The 15,602-nt window shown below is 35.9% G+C and overlaps 1 long non-coding RNA gene across 1 annotated transcript; it reads left to right on the top strand.

Moving 5' to 3' along the window:
• The first annotated feature begins 2,679 nt into the window (after positions 1–2,679).
• Positions 2,680–15,304, top strand: LOC131812052 (uncharacterized). Its single transcript, XR_009346255.1, has 3 exons — positions 2,680–2,888; positions 4,339–4,423; positions 14,957–15,304. It is a non-coding gene; the product is annotated as an uncharacterized LOC131812052 (long non-coding RNA).
• Positions 15,305–15,602: the final 298 nt, after the last annotated feature.

Below are 15,602 nucleotides of genomic sequence, written 5' to 3'. Positions count from 1 at the left end.
ACCTAATATAATCTATCACCCACAAGTTTTCATATGCACATTTGTAATGACTTTCTTCCACTAGTACCTGTTACACTCCCATTCCCATGCAACCACTGATCTCTTTTCTGTCACTAGAGATCGAATTGCATTTTCTTGAATTTTATATACTGGAATTATATAATATGCCCTTTTGTGTGTGCCTGGCTTCTTTCACACAGCATTGTTTTGAGAGTGACCCATGATCTAGCATATATCAGTAACACCTCATTTTTTAATTCTGAGTAGTACTACACTCTATAGGTAGAATAGGATTTGCTATTTTCTTATCTATTTACCAAGTGATGGGATTTCTGTACTGTTTAGAGGTTATGACTATTACTATAGTTCCCCCTTATCTGTGGTTTTGTTTTGTAGAGTTTCAGTTAGCCACAGTTAACCACAGTGTGGAAACAGATGATCCTCCCTCTGACATGCTGTCAAAAGGTCCATTGTAGCCTAATGCTAAAACACAATACCTACATCCTCTACCTCACTTCATCTCATCACTTAGACATTGTATCATCTCATACCATCACAAGAAGAAGGGTAAATATAGTAAGATATAGTAAGATAGCATAATAAGATTATATTTAGAGAGAGAGACTACATTTACATAACTTCTATTACAGTGTATTAATTAAATTGGTTTATTTTATGATTGTTGTTAATATCTTACTGTGACTAATTTATAAGTTAAACCTTATCATAAGTAGGTATGAATAAGAAAAACAAAAGTATATATAGGGTTTGGTATAATTCATGGTTTCAGGCATCCACTGGGGGTCTTGGAACGCATACCATGTGCATAAGGGGGCACTACTGTACACATAAACTTTCCATAACACACCAAATCTTGTTACAACATATGCTGTCAATTATTTGGGGTAAATAATAAGGAATGAAATGGCTGGGCCATATGATAGGTGTATGTTTCACTTTTTAAAAAGTTGGAATACTGTTTTCATAGGGCTCGTATCATTTAACATTCCCACCAGCAGTGTATGAGAGTTCCAATTCCTCCACATCCTTGAAATTAAATTATTGGCCAGAGTTCTCCTCTGGAGGCTCTGGGTACAAAATCTTCTTCCAAAACCATTCTTTTTGTTGGCAGAATTTAGTTCCTTGTGATTTTAGGACCGAGTTCTCATTTACGTGCTGGTCATCAGCCAGGGAATGCTTGCAGCAACTAGAGGCTACCTGTTCTCCCTGCCACATGGCCACTCCATCTTTAAGCCAGGACCAATACGTTAGACCTTTCGTGGGCTTCAAATCTCAAACTCTCCCTTTTGCAGCTGGAAAAGGTTCTCTTTCAAAAGCCTCATGTGATTAGGTACAGGACCACTTGAATAATCACCCCATCCTAAGGTTAATTATGCCATAGAACATAACCTAATCAAGAGAATAAAATTTACCACATCCATTTCCCCAAGGCTTATTCTGGGTGGACTCACCAGGTTTGGGGAAATCTTGGAGCTATGTTAGAATTCTGTCTACAACATTATTCAGATATGTTCTGCTCTCTTTCATTTACTTGGGGAATCCTGTTATATGTATATTAGGCCTGTGACATTGGTCTACAGCTCAGTCATGTCTGTTAATTTTTTTCAGTCTAGTCTCTCTCTGCATTTCATTTTCAATTATTTTTACTGCTCTATCTTCAAGTTAACGATTATTTTCTTCTATCATGTAGAGTCTTCTGTTAATTCCACCCAGTGTATTTCTCACACATCGTAATTTCATTTCTGTAAGTTTGACTGGGTTTTTAAATATCTTTCATATCTTTAATTTTTGGATGATGTGGAATACAAATATAGTACTGTTTTGAAGCCTTTTCTGCTAATTCTAACACCTGTGACAGTTTTGAGTTGGTTTGACTATTTTCATCATTATATTTGGTATTTTCATACTACTTTGTAACCCTGGTAATTTCTTCTTTTTTTTTTTAATATATTATTTATTTATTTGACAGAGATCACGAGTAGACAGAGAAGCAGGCAGAGAGAGAAGGGGAAGCAGGCTCCCTGCTGAGTAGAGAGCCCGATGTGGGGCTCCATCTCAGGACCCTGAGATCGTGACCTGAGCAGAAGGCAGAGGCTTAACTCACTGAGCCACCCAGGCGCCCCTATAACCCTGGCAATTTCTGTTGGATGACAAACATTATAAATTTCACTTTGTTGGGCCTGGCTATTTTTTTACTTTCATACATATTCTTGGGTTTTTTCTTTTTTCTTTTTTTCTTTTTTCCCTGGGACACATTTAAGTTACTTAAAAACATTGGGCCTTGCTTTTAAGATATTTTAGGCAAGATCAGAGTAAGAATAATACTCACTCTAGAACCAAAGGGGTGAAACATCATCAGTTCAGTTTTGGATATGCTAAGTTTAAGGCGCTTATTAAGCATTCAGATAGAGATAGAATAGATAGCTGACAGGTCTCAAAGAATGAACAAGTTTCTAGATGGAGAATAGAGAAAGGACATATCACAAAAGGGGAGAAGCATTTGAAAAAGCACTGGAACGTAAATGGCATCCAAACTAGTCCTTTACTATTTAATGTGCTTTGAGAGGTTTATATTATCTATACAATTTGAAAGAGCCCTGCATAAGCACCACCAAGTGCTGCCTCCTAATTAGGAAATTCAGGTGAAAATCCTTTTCCTCCTGTAAGTTTTATCCCAGGCAAATAGAAAAAGCCAAAACACATTATGAAACCCTAAATTGTAGAAACATTTTATAACTTTGAAATGTGTAAATTACTTATGATTGAATTCCTAACCCTATATTCCTATATTCATCATTTTGAATGTTCCAGATATCTTTCGTGTTTTAACATTTGCTACAAGATTTCCAGACAGTGCCTGATATATGGTAAGCATTCAACTGATATTAGGAGATATAATTTGTATTATTTCAAAAGCACTTTTCACTCTCTTTCCTGGTGCAAACTGTGAGTCACAGGGTCACTGTGATTCATAGCTAGTGCTCTAAGTAATTTCTTATCATTAGGTGTATGCATTTGCCTGCCATAAAAAGTAGAATATGATTAAATACATTATTACTCTATTAAAGTGTTATTTTGAATAAATACGTCCTGTCCGTAAAGGTATTATTAGACTCTACACTTTCTTCTTCCTAAAAGGTAAGAGATATTACTTGTCCAAATTCCCCTAAGATGGTCTGAATCAGACTCATAAGGAGAGTTTAATGTTGAGACAAGTCTTAGAAGACCAGAAATGTTAACTTGGCTGTCAGGTACAGGGATACAACTGTAGGACTGGACAAGGAATATGAAGCCATAAGGTTGAAGGCAAATAAAGACAGGAAATAAGTGGGAGATAAAGAGTAAAGCAGAACCCGGGTAAGACCATCAGGATTAGGTGTACTGACTGGATATTTCCCCATCCTTCCCAGAACTCTGTCTTGATGTCTGTTTTTCACTAAATGCTTTGCTTATGATCTGGTGCACACTTTCTTTCACTGCTTTTTAATTCAGGTTTCAAATAATCCCTCAACAAGAATTCCATTCTGTGTTGGGGATTAGGACTCCTGAAATGGATTCCACTTTCGTCTCCTTACTTTCCTTCATCTGTGAAAAGTGTAATTATTTTTTTCACCTTGGGGCTCAAATTCCAGAATTATAGTTAGCAATTTTCTTTTCATGAACTACACCTTCCTTTCTCCCTCCATGTCAAATAATTTTTGGGTGAAATGTATGAAAAGTCTAATACAATACAGCGGGAGTGTTTAACACTTATATATGCACACTTACATTATTGAGGAGCCAGAGTTAGGCTCTTAAACTGCAAAGCCATTGAGTAGTGACCACTGACCATTAAAGTTGTTCATGCCGGAAAGCCTCTTCCATCAAGTGCTGTATATAAATCTGGGGTTTTGATTTATTTTCCAAATGCTTTAGCACATTCAAAACTCTACAAATTCATTTTTGTGGAAAAACTCTTGGCCTAATTGCAAATATCTTTGTGGGCTATCTCTGTAAAGAAGGGTAAATGCTATCTGTCTGGGCAAGAATGAAAGTCAGCCTGCTCGACACTGACAACAAAATGTAACTTCTTGTTCAGCTTGTTTCTGAAGCACAGGAATCAATGACCATACAACACTCAGGCACTACTTTCAGAACAGAACTATGAATTAGCTATGACACAGCATTTTCGAAGGGCTGCCTAGAGCCTTTAATATTTAGGAAGAGTAGTTTAATGGATATGTTAACCTTTTATTTCTCTAGTTCAAGAAACTCTCTCCTGACACTGAAGGACTCAGAAATAATGTACCAGTATAATATTGTTTTATCTCTTCTCAGGAATGTCTGTGTCCAGGAGAATGTCAATTATTCCACTGAATAACCCAATGTAGCAGATGCCATTCTAGGCACTTTGGAGTATCAGGTGAAAAAGAGTCATAAACCATTTAAGATTGAATGCTGTGAATGCAACTATTAGGGTTAATAGCAAAACTTTCTATATGTGGAATACTAATGTAACTTTTAGAATCACTGCTGAGGAAAAAACACAAATTCTTATTTTTATCTCACCTACCTATTTATTCAATAAATATGCCCTGATTGCCTTCCACGTACAAAAGAAATTTGGTAGGAACCAGGGAGACTTCATCCCTACTTCAAGGAAAAAATGCACTAAGAAATCTCAGAAATATGGCAATTAAAGATGTAGCCGTGTTAAAACCCTAAGATCATTTAAATAAATGTAAAATGATCAGGTTCAGATAATGAAGCCTGAGGGAAAGAGTGGGAAATCAATTATATCCGAAAACTTAGTTTACAGGGATCCACTCTTATTAAGGTCATAATCTACCTCACCTTCCTCTGAATATTTTTTTTCATATGAAGTCTAAAACATCTATATTAATCCATCATGTTTTCCATGACAAAAAGTGCATTCTTCAAAATAAAACTCTACTTAAAAAAGTAAGTCAAATAATGAGAAACCCTTTACTAACTCTATTTTTGGCTAAGTTGCCATGAAATGCAGAATGCATGTGTCATAATTATCTCATCAGATGACATCTATTTCTTTTTCTTTCTATTTTCTGTAATAATGCTGTTGTCCGTTCTTATATTAAATTTTGCTTTACATGTGATCAAAGACAATTTTTAGAAGAAGCAAAGAAAGGCCAGTTTGATTAAAAATATGCAAACAAATGGAAAATACATCCTACACGTTAGATGGAAATTCTCAATTGCATAATAAAAATGGAGTCATTTCTTATGGGCACATACAATATTCCCACAGCTATCACATATATTCTTTGAGATCAAGCACCATCTTTTTTTAATATGCATATGGTGTACATGGTGGGGATAGCTGTGAAAAACTGTCTTAGGATTATTATTAGTTTTCTACTTTCTTTTTGATAACAGAATAACTTTTTTCCAGCTTTATTGAGATATAATTGACATAAAACACTAAGGTGTACAACATGTTGATTTGATATTGGTACACTGCAAAATGATTTTCACCATGGAATTAGCTAACATCTTCATCACATCACACAATGACCGTTTTTCGTTTTTGTGGTGAGAATATTAAAGATCTACTCTCTTAGCAACTTTCAGGTATATAATACAATCTTATTAACTATAATCAGCACACTGTACACTCTACCTTCAGAACTTTTTCATCTTATAGTCAAAGTCTGCATCCTTTGACCAACATTTCCCCATTTCCCTGACCTCAAGCTCCTGGTAACTATTACTCTACTCTGTTTCTATGATTTTGGCTCTTTTATTTTCCACATATAAGTTATATCATACAGTATTTGTCTCTGATTTCACTTTGCATAATGCTTTCCAGATTCATCCATACTGTAACAAATAGCAGGATTTCCTGCTTTCTCGTGGCTCAATAATATTCCATTGCATATATATATATATATATATATATATATATATATATATATGCCACATTTTCTTTACCCATTGATCTATTGAAAGATTTTTAGTCCATATCTTGACTAATGAATAATGCTACAGTGATTATGAGAGTACAGGTATATCTTGGAGATCCTGTTGTCATTTCCTTTGGATTCATACTCAGAAATAAGAAGGCTTGATCATACAGTAATTCTATTTTTAATTTTTTGACGAACTTCCAAAGTTTTCCACAGTAGCTGTACCATTTGACATTCCCATCAGCAATGCTCTCCACACCCTCACCCACCAACATGTAATCTTTTATCTTTTTGGTAATAGCCCTTCTGACAGGTGTGAGGTGATACCTCATTGTGGTTTTGATTTGCATTTCCTTGTTGATTAGTGATGCTGAGCACATTTTCATGTACCAGTTACACATCTGTATGTCTCTTTTGGAAAAACACCTACTTAGATCTTTGCCCACTTTTAAACTGAGTTGTGTGTTTTTTGTTGTTGTTGCTGTTCACTATTGGTTTGAATTAGTTCCTTATATAATTTGGATATTAACTACTTTATCAAATATGTGGTTTACAAATATTCTCTCCCATTCCATAGGTGGCCTTTTCATTTTGTTTATAACTTCCTTTGTTGAGCAAAAGTCTTTCAGCCTGATGTCGTTCCACTTGTTTATTTTTGCTTTTGTTGCCTTTGCTTTTGGAATCAACTCCAAAAAATCATTGCTAAGACTCATGTCAATTACCTCTTATATTTTCTTCCAGGAGTTTTACATTTCCCACTCTTATATCAAATCCTTAGTCCATTTTGAATTGATTTGCATGTGTGGTATAAGAGAGAAATTCAGTTTCATTCTTTTAAATGTGGTAATCCAGTTTTCCCGACATCATTTATTAAAGAGACCATCTTTCCCATCAATTAATTGACCATATATTCACAGGCTTATTTCTGGGCTACCTATTCTGTTCCATTGAACTACACATCTGTTTTTATGCCAAAAACATACTATTTAATAAATAGTAATTTACTATTAATAATTTAGTAATTTGTTATATTTATATTATATAATATGTATTTATATCATAATATAATAATTTATAAACTTAATAATTTACTAATTACTGAAGCTTTATAATATAATCTGAAATGTATTGTGGTTTGATTTGCATTTCCCTCATCATTAGTGATGTTGAACACTTCTTCACGTATCTGTTAGCCATCTGTAGCATTCTTAAGAAAAAAACAGTCTATTTAGTTCCTCTTTCCAATTTTTTAAAAATATTATTTATTTATTTATTTGACAGAGAGAGAGAGATCACAAGTAGGCAGAGAGTCAGGCGGGGTGGTGTGGGGGTGGGGGAATCTCTGCTGAGCAGAGAGCCTGATGCAGGACTCGATCCCAGGACCCTATGATCATGACCCGAGCCAAAGGCAGCGGCTTAATCCACTGAGCCACCCAGGCGTCCCCCCAATTTTTAATTTGATTTTTAGTTTTTGTTTGTTTGGTTTGGGTTTTCTTTTTTGTGTGTGCTGTTGAGTTATAGGAGTTCTTTATATTTTTTGGATATTATCTGTTCATCAGATATATGACTTGCATATATTTTCTCTCATTTCATAGGTTTGCTTTTCATTTTGTTGAATGTTTCCTTGCAGTTTTTCCATTTGAGGTTCTCTCACTTGTTAGTTTTTGCTTGTGTTGCTTGTGAGGATCACAATTTGGTGGCATGGATTTTGTGAGGGTAAGTGTGTCCAGCCCAGGGGAGTGTATTACATATCTCCTCTTCTCATTCTCCACTTTCAGGGTCTTTATTTCAGGTGGAGTTGGAGATGTGATCCAGCCAACAGCCAATGGAAACACAGGGAGTTTCAGAGAAAGCTTTCTCTTATAAAAATCTCACAGAATTGCCTGCTACTGCCCTTCCTCCTACTTTCCCTGATCAGGGATCTAGGTTGAAAATGTGGCAGATATTTTGTGGTGATGAAGTATCATAGGAAAGGGTAGAAATCAACAGCCTCAAGATGTTGGAGGGAAGTTAAAAACCCTGGGTGTGACAATATTTTTCACAAGCTGAACCAACAATAGTAATATCTACCTATGGTTTTCATATCACATGAGAAAAATTAGCTCCTATATGTTTAGGCTACTATTAGTTGCAATTTCTGTTTTTGGCAGCTGAATAGATTCTTAATTCATACACTGCCATAAATTTTTACTGGTAGTACTCAACAAAGAATTTTTCAAATTGTTCCTTAATGGAGATGTCATTTATGTCACTTGTCACCCTCCCACTTGAATGGTCTAATTTTTGCCTGAGTCAGTCAGTGGACCTTTAATAACTGTGTGATAAATGAAAATGAATTAGATTTGCATAATATCCATTTATATTTTCTTGCTACATCAATTCTCTTCTTCTTCTAATAATATTGAGGTCAAAGGATTTATGTTTATGTAGCATAATTTTGATCATGACTTTCTTCTATTCATTAATACTAAATGGCTCCTCAGCATCTACTGAAATCCAAAATTCCTTACTCTATTATTTGAGTCATTCAAAATCTAGCCCTAATGTCTTTCCAACCTAATTTCATGTTATTGATTATAATCCAAATAAATAAAATTGCTGTCAGTTTTTCTTACATATCTAACTAATTTCGAGAAGGAGATGCTATTTCTCCTGCTAGATGACCTGCTGCTCTTCATTTCTATTAATCATCTGCTTTTCAGTTTCATCTCAAATTTCATCTCCTCCTGAAAGCCTCCAATTCCATGCAGCTTTCACCAAGATGGAACTAATTTTCTTCTATTCAGAACTATAACGTGGTCATTTATTTGTAAGTTTCTAATAGCTGACATATGTTGTTCAATATTATAGGTTTCAACCTACAGGTCTTTTCTACTCTAACATCTTTGGAGTAATATCTGTGCCTACATAAAATCTATTGAAGTATAATATACACAGAGAAATTATACACACAGAAAAGTATTTAAAAACCCCACAAGTATAGATGTTGATGAATTTTTAGGACCATGGGCACTTCTATATAACTATCACTTAAATAAAAGGTATAGCACATAACTAGCATCCAGAATCCTTTCCCATATCTCTTCCCAGTGTCCACCCCATGCTGAAAGTAACCGTTACTCAGACTTCCATTACCACATATTAGTTTTGCCTGTTTTCAAACTACATATAAATGTTATTCATTATGTATTATTTTGGGGACTGGCCTCTGTTGTTCAGCATATGTTTATGAGCTATATTCATTTTGTTTAAACATTAGCAGTTTATCCACCTTCCTGAGTATAATATATCCTTTGTGTGAAGATACCCACAATTTTTATATATTCTACTATTGATAATTATTTTATCTGTTTCCAGTTTTTTGCTATGAATAATATTGCTATAAAAATTTTTTTGTACATGGGTTTGGAGAACACTTTGGATGCATTTCTGTTGACTACATGCCTACGTGTGTAATTTCCAAGTAATAATATATTTGTATATCCAGATACTCAGAATTACCAAGTGGAAACAACTGTTTTTTCTCTACCTGCATTGTAGGAAATTATATTCCTGTGGGACTGTTTCTCAACTTTTCATTTCCAGTTATGGTTTCTTTGCCTATTCTTCTGCCAAATACCATACTAACTCAATCACTGTAACTTCATAAGGAATCTAATGTCTGAAGAGTTACATCTTCCATTTTTCCCCCATGTCAGGACTTTTTGCCATTCTTGTCATTTAGTTGACAAGTATGTAGTAGTTAGAATTATATTTAACCTTTTACAGATTAATTTAGGAAAAAGGGATATCTTTAAAATTCTGAGTTTCCTAATTTATGAAAATAGTATATACTTCCATTTATTAAGATCTTTAAATTTTTTTTGTTGGAATTATTTTTGTAGTTTTATATGTGGAGGTCTTATATCTCTTTCCTTAGAATTATTCCTAGGTGTTTGATTTTACTTATTTTTTTTTTTTGCCTTATTAGACTGATAAGATTCTCCCAATGATATTGAATTGAAGCAACTGTAGAGGGAAACTTTGTCTTTCTCTCTTTCCAGTTTTCTTTCATTCAATATTTTACCTTCAAGTTGACCTTTTTTTAAAAAAAAAAAAACTAAAGTATTAATGACATATATTTGTTTCAGCACACAAAATTAATGATTCAATATTTGTATTTATTACAAAATGATCACCCCCATAAGCCTAATAGTTTTTGTGGCAGGAATTTTGATATGTTTTATTATATTTTTTAAAATTATTATTTTTGGTTTGATAAATGTCTTTAACATGAATAGGGAGAATTCATATTCTGATCAGGAAGGAGCATGGAAATTGTACTCCCACAGTAAACAACTTAAAAACTGGTCAAACATATGATATAAGTGTTTTTAAACATTGAGACAAGCGGGGCTATGATTCCTAAGAAAAGGGAAACAAGTCAAGTAGTACCTATGGTTTCCAGCTTTATCTCTGAAGGCCTTTCCAGACTGCAATGCAAGGAGTTGGAATGCAAGGAGGGGAACATTAGGAAAATGCTGTCATCACACTAAAGTGAAGAGCCTCATGGTGGAGTTTTGCTAGGCTATTACTGCTAGAATTTGTGAAATGTTACACCAGAGAGAGAGCTCTGGAAATAAAAAATGGAGCTGGATTTTTTTGTGGGTATGTTTCCTTATTAGTCTGCTCAAGCTACAATAGCAGATCACCACAGACTGAGTGGCTTAAACAACAAAAAATGTACTCCTTGAAGTTCTGGAGGTGGAGAGCCCAAATCAAGGCGCCTACTGATTGGATTCCTGGTGAGAGCTCTTTCAATGTCTTGTAGATGGCTGAGAGAATGTGAGCTTTTTAGTGCCTCTTCCAAGAAAGACACTAATTCTATGGGGTCAAGGTTCCATCCTTGTGATCTCAATTAAACATAAGTGTCCCCTTATAGAGCCCAGCTCCATATAGTTATATGGGGGGTTGGAGCACCAACATATAAATTTCGGGGGAACCCCATGCAGTCCCTTACAGTTTCTATTGTCTCAATGTGTCTGGTAATTTTTTATTAGACATCAGAAATTAAACATAAAAAGCTGTAATCTCTGGGTCACATTTTCTTCCTTCATAGGTATTTACCTGTCCTCCGGGGAGGTAGACTGAATGGGAGGCAGATCACTTTAATGCAGTGGAGTACAGTCTGCTTCAAAGTTGGTCTATAGTTCTCCTTAGGTTCAAATGCCTTTAGTTTTCCTCCATTCCTATGATGTAGCTCTTTAGTGGCTCCAACTGAGAGCCTGGAGTGTTTAGGGGGTCCCTCCTTCTTGGCACAATCTGAAGTGGAATGACTCTTTCCTCAGCTACTTGAGCATGCTGAAAACTCTACTTTCTTTTGCAACATCCTATTGCTTTCCCTTCTTAGCATCTTACCATGTCCTTCTTAAGTATATGCCTCAAAGGGAAAATGTCCACTCCCCACCTATGAACTATCTAAGATCTTTGTTCCCAGATCTTATTTGGCCATCTCAAAACAAAATTTATTCCCTAGCTCCGTGCAGCTGCCAAAATCATGTCCACTTAGTTCCCCTGGTTTGGGTTTTCTGCCTTTTTCTCAGATTCTCACCATCCCAGGACCCAAACCAGCAGATACCCTGAGGGGAAAAAGGTTTTCTGCTCCCATCTCTAAACTCTGTTCTTTCCCATATGCCTCAGTAACAATTAAATCTTTCCAATCAGATTTTTAAAAACTGGAAGCAGCTTATCTAATTGTTCTGACAGAGTCCAAATGGTCTCCCATGAGCTTCTCTGTCAAAAGAACTTACAGTGGGAAGTGTTCTAACATCAGTATCCTAAGAAAAGGGAGGTCAGAGGCCTAGGCTGAGGAAGAAGCCTTTGCAGAGTTTAGTCAAGCTGAGGAAAACTTTAAGGTTGACTTGATCACAAGCAGACTCAAAACCTGTGTGATATCATACCATACTTGATCACAAGCAGACTCAAAACCTGTGTGATATCATACCAAAACTCCTTGAGCCTCTTTTTTTTTTTTTTTTTTCTTCAGTCAATATTGGAAATAACAACCTAACAACATCTCTATGATAGTTCTATTTCCACACACACTTCATGGAAGAAGAAACCCTTTCTTAGGTGAGGTAAGTGAGTTGACCTTGGCCACATCTCTAGAGACATAGGGACTTCTATCTTGAGGTTCAGGAGCCTATTTTCCTGAACATTGTGTTACAGAGATGAAGTATACCTCCTCATTACATCATTTCCCTCTTTACATTCTCCTTATCATTGTGCGACCTTCATCAAAATCACTATGTTGGGGAAGCCTGACAAACTTAGCCTCTATTTCACTAATTTTGTAGTTACGCTTAACTCCAAACTTTACCACAGTTCAGTGTCACCAAATATTAAAAAGGAAATATAAATCCTTTGTATGTATTATATAGTTCCAAAGGAAATGACGCAGATTGGCATTTTTCTATCACTAGTGCTATCAGAGCCATATTGTAAGCAGCTCCTTTCCATTATGACAACAAAAACAGTAACTACCCATTTTGGTGAATAACAATATGTTCACCACTGTGCCAGGAGATTTGCACCTTTTCTCAATGATCTTAATTACAGTCTTGCGAGGTTGTTTTTTCTTCCATTTTAGTTATGAGGAAACTGAGCTTTAGAGAGGCTAAGTAACTTGCACAAGGAGATTCACTTTAATAATATCCATAAAGCATTAAAACTTAAATCTGAGATTTCATTCCATACTAGCTGAATCCAGTGTTTTCACTCGATGGCTTTTCTCTACTGCTCTGGTTCTGGGCCATTTGTCAGCTTCTTCCTCTTCTTCTTTTCCTCCCTTCCTTCTCGCTTGTCTTTCCTACCCTCTGTCTGCCTTCCTTCCTTCCTCTCTTGCCCTCTAGCCTTTCTTGGCAGCTTTCCTTTCATTCACTCAATTCTCATAAACTTGAATAAATCAGCATTTTGGGTAATATACTTTCATATTTAAGCAATTGAAATGTTATATATTTATTAATATAATATATAATTTAGGCATCTCCTGAAATGGAAGGCTTTCCCTTAGGTACTAGCAGTAATTAAAAAGGGGGGAAAAAGTTAGACTTTTTTTAATTGGGGAAAAAATGTTTCTTTCATCACAGGCATAAATTTATGTAATTAAAGAGCTTTTATAGTATGTTTCATTGATGTACGGTGGACGCTATCTATGATTAAAAGCATTCTTTAAATTATGTTCTGCACCATCAAAAAGATGCTTAGGAACCCCTGTTCCAATGCTTTTCCATCCTACCTAGAGAATTACCTGAATAGTTTATAAAAAGAAAAATTACAAATATCCAAGCCCCACCACAGAATGAACAGACATTTATATTTAAAAAATCCTCGTAACTGATTCTGATACACAGCCAAGCACTGAGAATCCCTGCCCAATTTTTTGATTAACGTTTTAACACATTGGCCAGTTGAGCATAAAAACCACCCAAAAAAGTATTTACTTTGCTTCTGTGCTATATAAATAACCATATTAATGTTTCTGGATGTTCACCAAATATTTCAGTTCTCTCTTCTGGGTATCTGATTGGATTGTACTTCTCAGCTCCCTTGTGGCTGGGAGGAGCCATGTGCCTAATGAAATTGTATTTCTGAGCCAGAACATTTAACTGCCAGTTGAGTTAGATTTCTACTACTGGAGAAAGGAAGGGAGGAAGGAAGGGAAAAATGGTGACTACTAGATTACCATCAGTACCACCTGAGCTCTTCATAGAAGTAGGGTCTCAGACTCTGCCCAGGTGTACTGAATCAGAATTGGAAATTTCATGAGCTCCCCAGGTGAACTCATGCAAATTAAAGTTTGAAAAAGCATTGCTCTATTTGTAGCTTTTACTGGCACAGAGACCGACGACATTTGAGATGCTGGCTGGATTAGCAATGTTTGAAAGGGTGGCCCATTTGTCGGCCTGGAACTCCAAGTGACTCTCATGGGCAAACCTCCCTGCCAAGTGGTGACAGGCATGTCCCATGAGCTCAGTCTTCATGTTTGAAGATGTGTGACTACCTTCTGCCCCACAACATATTCCATACTGACTGGATATCCTGCATGGATCTCCTTTCCCTTCTCTTTGAACTCAGTTATAAAATATATAGTGTCGAATTAAAATCCAAACACCTGTGACTATTTTCAATTTAAACAAAATTTTTAAACACCAAATCAAAGATTTATCCTGGGAGGGAAATAAATTCAAGACTAGCCAGAGACAGGACAGAAGAAGAAGGGTACATAAGCCACAGCAGAGGAGCGCTAGGCAGATTTTGGATTCATTCAGATCTTTGAAGAAATGGCTCTAAGTTGAGCCTGTAGTGAGCAGAGAAGAATGGCTGCCTCTGTTTCAATATTTGAAACTCCCTGCTACTAAAACCAAAGCCAAATTCAAGGGTAGAGAATGGGGAGAGAAAGATTATCACAACTTGCCATATGGACAGCCCTGTTTACTAAGCAAGGAAAAAAACAGGTGGGTGAAAAAGAGAGCAGGAAACAGAGAGAGAGAAGAGAGGAATAGAAATAGTAACAAAGGTTTCAGGCTTACCACAGCTTGCTCTTTTATTTCAAACCTAGAAAATAGCTCTGGGCATGCTTGCCTTGATGAACTGGAAAAGTTCCACACATTAAGGCCAGCAACCCTGACATAAGGCCATATCGAGAATGAATACATCTTTTCGATGAAGGGCTAATCTTGCACAAACACATTGCAGGGCGTTTTCAGGTCCTCTAATGACCCCCAGACTCTCTCTTGCACCATATTGTTAATGGAGAGGATATTTGTGCTAAACATTGTGCAGATTAAACTGGTGGATTATTTAAAAAAACATTTTAAAAATATCATTCAGCCTTGTGGCCAGTCCATTCCTGACTGAGAAATACAAAATGTAACTGAATTTTCCTTGGCTTCATTAGTAGAGGCTTGAGAAAATTTAAAGGGGATATTACAACTTCCTTCCTTAAAACATGCCTGTATTTTTCTTTCTAGGGAACAACAGGATACCAGTGCTTCAGAATGGAAATGTGACTACTTTAGATGAGATGCCAAGTTCATTTAATCATTTAGGTACTCATATATTTAAAAAAAAGAAAAAAGTGTGTCTGCTTTCTATGTGTCAGATGCTACAGTGGGAGCTCAAGATAAAGTGGGAAACAAGATCCACAAAGTCCTGTCCTTACGCAGTTTACATTCAAATATGGTATTGTGTCCTCTGTAAATTTAAGCCAAATACTTCCACCAGCAATGTTGATTTTCTGGTAACAGTCATGAACTCATCCTGCCTGGTAACATGGCATTTTATGATATACGAATTCCCATCTTCCCTGCTATATCAAGGTCTTTTTCCATTTCTGCATGTATTGTATTTTTTTGACCAACCATTTATTTAGCATGTCTTATAACACAACTTAACCTTCTAACAGTGCTGTTTTCCCAGCACATCTCTGATTTCTCTGTAGCGTCTCCAAAGTGGTAGGTGAAATAACAACATGGTAACAAGATATCTGTTTATCAGTTTTCAGCTTACACTGCAAATCTATGCCATATCCACAAAGGATATCAATTGCTGGCAATAGTTAGAGGCAGTCTTGGGACCAAATCAAGAAGTCTGCTACCCAGAGTGTTTTCAAAATCA

The sequence above is a fragment of the Mustela lutreola genome, chromosome 12 (genome assembly GCF_030435805.1).
Source record: "Mustela lutreola isolate mMusLut2 chromosome 12, mMusLut2.pri, whole genome shotgun sequence".
Classification (NCBI taxonomy): domain Eukaryota; kingdom Metazoa; phylum Chordata; class Mammalia; order Carnivora; family Mustelidae; genus Mustela; species Mustela lutreola.
The sequence above is the reverse complement of the archived record's forward strand: the minus strand, read 5'-3'. Positions and strand labels throughout refer to the sequence as shown.